Source organism: Notothenia rossii, assembly GCF_949606895.1.
Source record: "Notothenia rossii genome assembly, chromosome: 1".
Taxonomy (NCBI): Eukaryota; Metazoa; Chordata; class Actinopteri; order Perciformes; family Nototheniidae; genus Notothenia; species Notothenia rossii.
Genome location: NC_136912.1, coordinates 3,023,096 through 3,028,038, shown reverse-complemented (window position 1 = coordinate 3,028,038; position 4,943 = coordinate 3,023,096).

Genomic DNA, 4,943 nt, shown 5'->3' with positions numbered 1-4,943 from the left:
GAAGACAGAGTACCGGTGACTATTCATTCGTTCATTTCTTACTTTGCTCATTCCTGATCACTTTAGGACATGCCTAAAGTGATCATTTTTGTAAAACTGCTGCAACTGTAACAGCTTTCCAGCAATAAAAGTGAACCTCTTCAGGATCCAATTCAATCACGTAATGTCATCGTATTACAGTCTGCTGTTGAGCTTTAGGGCCTGCAATGTTTTTATTTTTTGGACCACTCCTGTCACAATCTGGCTGCTAAGTATTAGTTATCATGGATGTGTTGTTTGCAGCAGCAATAATAATACATATAGATTGCCTGTTGATTGTGTTTATAGGATATACATATTTTATACATATTTTTTTATAGATATCTGTATATTGTATAATTGTATTTTTGTATTTAGGATCGTTGGAAACGTCATTTCGATCTCTCTGTCTGTACACACAAACTGAAAGATTGACATGAGAGTTGACTTTGACTTGACTTTGATAAAGTGCAAAGGTTACAACGTCTACACTATTAAACCAGCTGTCAATATTAACCGTATTACTCCGTTGACACACTCCAGAATATTTAACAGAATTTAATTTGACATTCTGCATTTTCATGTGCATTGGAAAGTGGAAACGTTGAAAGAAATATTGATATTTATCGCAAAAAAGCAAAGAGATGTCCCGCCCCTCAGCCTATCACGTACAATGTGTTGGAGCGCTAGCCAATAGGAACAGCAGTGTTACATAGTGATGTCACTATGTTCAGGAAGTAAACAAAGGAGTCCAATGGAGGCATTTCAGAGGGAGAGAGAAACTGACAGGGATTTTAGCCTTTGCAGACCCTTTACATGCACTAACACCTATAGAACACACTATATCAGGGATGGGCAACTTGGATGGTGGTGGGGGTCACATCATTGATGTACTGGCCACCAGGGGGCCGCAGATTCACCTGGTTCCATGTGTTGTATGTAATTGTTAAAAAATATACTAAGTCTGACACCTTCATTGACATTTTACAATCTTTCAGGGAACATCCTCTAATAAGCTCACGAAAGAAATATCAGTTCACAGAAATGTTATTTAATTTTTAAAAGTGGCATGTTTGTATTGAACAGGTTATTAAACAGTGGAATAAAACTATTGGAAAGCACGGAAAATGTGTGTGTATTGAGATTAACCATTAAGATGACATACACATGAAGTCATGAACACTAACCCAGACATTAGTTGTCTAACTTGAACCTAAAACACTTGTAGCCTGTCTCTGCTGATTGCATAATAAGGGGAGTGTCCACACAGACACCTGTCAACCCGCACTCTGCTGTTCCTCAGCGCCGGTATTTGAAATCATGTACGCAGCTCGCGACGTAACTAGGAGTCTAGTGGACTGTATCAGTACTGCAGTTAAAAAAAAAGAAGTTAATTACATTGTTTATAAATTAATCTGAGGGCCGCAAAAAGAGGAGGTGGGGGCCGCATGCTGCCCCCGGGCCGCCATTTGCCCATCCCTGCACTACAGGAAAGGGAAAACGCCCAAAAGTTGAAAGGGCCTCTTTAAAAAGCTTGAAAGACCTAAATACTAAATAGCACAAACACATTGCTTATCTCAGTCATCACACAATGGTGGATCAAAACAGGCATTTATCCACAGTTTCTTTCTTTGAATTTCTGAAATATTTGGTTAACATGTGTCATGCATCTGGATGGAAACCTGGCTAGTGTGTCCTTGAGCGTGTCATTAAAACGTTTTTTGTTCAGAGTTACCTGTAACGCAGATCCTATTTAACTACTTTACTCTTGCAGAAAAATATCTGCAGTGATATTTGGAGAGTGGCTCACCAGGAACAACACTTTAGAGGAAAGGTTAACGGAGCGAGCAGAACATGCAGAAAGAGAACGGCGACAGAAACAAAGCAGCAGAGTGTGACGGAGGGATTCGTGTGCTTTTTTCTATGTGTTTAGGGAGTGAGCGCTCTGCTCGGTTAACAGGCGTGAGAAGGAGGACGCTCTGTAATAGCCCTGGAGGTAAAATCCCACCCCGAGGCTATACAGCAGAGGATTCTGAAACGCTCCCCCGGCAAATACAACACACAGCTGCAGGCTTAGGGTACGGTGTGGGGACCGGCTTTTTCTCTTCTGCAGGTTTTTAACGAACAGAATTCCCTGAAAATATACCCAACATGTTTCTCTTAGCCTTGCATGAACCTTCAAAGAAAGACGTGCACTCCTGTTGATATCAGAGCGGGTATAAAGATAGGCTGTGAGTGGGCAGAACACAAGGACTCACACACACATGCACACACACTCCCACTCGTGTACACATAGCAGATCAAACATGTTTGAAAACAATATTTTATTCCACTGTCGTTTAATTCTACTTTTTCTTAATAATTGGTTTTACATAGTTTACTTAGCTTCTTCTGAAAGGGCAGGTCCATTGAGACCAAACCCTCAAAGGTGTGGCCGACGTTGGAGGAAATGTTTCTAGTGGCCAAACGGTTATACTACAACTTCTGTGTCAGTCTGTGACGTCATTAGGCCCAAAAATACTGTTTCCCATTGACTTACATTGGGAAAGAAACATCTTACATTTGTTGCTGAATAAACTACCCAGTACGAACACTTGTATTGCCCTTTTCTAAATCATAAGGGTCCAAAGGTATTGTATGTTGCATTCTTGTAGAAGCCTGGGACTTAAGATGTGTTTTAATTAGACCCTCCAGAAAAACGCGATTCTGCGATCGCAGAATTTCCCGCATAATCAGCAAAATGCAGCAGATTTTTAAGAGTCCGCATATTTATCAAAAGGCCGCATAATCCCCGCATTTTTCCACACAAAGTTGAGAAAAAAAAAAAAAAAGTTAACTCGTCTTGACGAGTAATGATGATGACGCAACGTCATCAGCCCGCGCATCACAGAAGGCAAACACCGTCGTGTGAAGGTGTGGAATTCACACACCCAGATGAACAAATCGAATCCATCACATTTACCCACGAACATTTCAGCTAAAGATCGGGCAAAGCAGTACCCCAATGTCTTGCACGAAAGTGGGGGGAAACTGTTCTGTACCCCGTGCAACTGTGTGTTGGAGCATAAAAGGAAATCGACTGTGAATACCCACTTCGATTCGCTCAAACATTAAAAAATGGTTTCTGCTGCGGACAAGAAAGCCAAACAACTCACGCTCACAGAGGCTTCAACCTCCAAAACCCTTTCGAGGGTTGCAAGAAATGAAGTGAGTAGCCTACAAGATTGAAGCTGGTCAGATAACGACCTGTGTGTGTGTGTGTGTGTGTGTGTGTGTGTGTGTGTGTGTGTGTGTGTGTGTGTGTGTGTGTGTGTGTGTGTGTGTGTGTGTGTGTGTGTGTGTGTGTGTGTGTGTGTGTGTGTGAGAGAATAATCACCTTTTTTCCGCTTCCCGCATATTTAGCAACTTTCCGCAATTTTCCCGCATAAAATCACATAAAAACCCCGCATTTTTATCGCATAATCAATTATTTTAGCCCGCGTTTTTCTGGAGGGTCTATGTAATACCCAACAACAACAACTCTGTAGCCGTTGTGCTTATGACGAGAAAGCCTTTGGTTCCTTTCATTCTTGAATCCTTTAAAAAACAGAAATGCTCACACTCACATGTCATTCACACGTTTGTATTAAGTGTTGCATTAAATCAAAGCGTGTCAGCTGTTGTGAACCATTTAAAGAGAATTATTCAGCGCTGCAGGGAGGCCTGTTTGATAGTGGTGTCCTGCAGGCTATTAGCTGTAAAGCAGACATTTGATGGAAGGTAAAGAGGAAATATTTGTCACCGTTGGTCCAACCCCACCGACTATACCACCAAACCAACTTCACACACTACGATTAATTCACCGTAGGATTCTTTTTTAATTGGATCTTTCATTGCTTCAGAAAGCACTGGTTTTCAGATGATGGCCCACAGCGGGGGGTAAAAAAGAATCAAACATAATCAAAGATTTGACGAAGCAGGGTGTACTTGTACTTTGTACTAGTCCTTTTATGAGAGAGGTGTCTGTTGTTTGTGTTTGTTCTTAGAGTCAGGATGGACCCCTTGTCTTTTTCTCTGCAAACAAAATCTACCTACGGGTACAAATAAAGAACCTGAACCTGAACCCGAAGGCCTATAGTTGTTTCTGCATAAACTAAACACTGCGAAGGCATGTTTGATTCACATTCACATGCATTCCATGTTTTTTGTACGATACACATCTTAGTAAGATATAAAAAGACAGAGATTTAAGAAGTTATGTCTTGATTTAAAGACTTCTGAAGCGTTTAGGTTGATAATAAATGTTGAAATTAAAATAGTGTTTTTTTTTTAACGTACCAAAATGACTTTATAAAATGAAATATACGGAAATTAAGATATACATTCAATATATACGGTATATATTTTCTACTTTATTTCAATTTTGAGATGTGGAAAAGTAAGAATTGTTTATTTCTATTCTTTTAATTTATACTGATGTGTCAACGCCTTGTCTTGTTATGCTGCTGCAAAGAGAATATGTCCCAATGTGGAATCAATGATATACATCTTATCTGATTTTATCTTAGTGCTTATTTCAACGTAACAAAATGACTTTGAAAACCACATACTCTGACTCATATTCAATCCACAGGCAGGCTAACAAACAGATTGGCTTCTTCAGTGATATTCTGTGCTTCCTAATGAGGACAGAAATCATCCTCAGGTGTCACCGAGTCCCTCAAGCCGAACAAAGCACCAAATAAATTGCAAATACATCCTTTAATGTGAATATATATTTTATTATAGCATGGATGCGAAAAACTGCAGGTCAGCGCTTCCTTATCCCTCCAGTGCGAGTAATGATGACAGCCTTTGGGCAAATGCTTTAAGGATTATCTCAGGGTTATGGCCACTGCCAAATGCATTCTTTGAAAATGGCATCTTTGAGCTTGTTAAATCCTGAG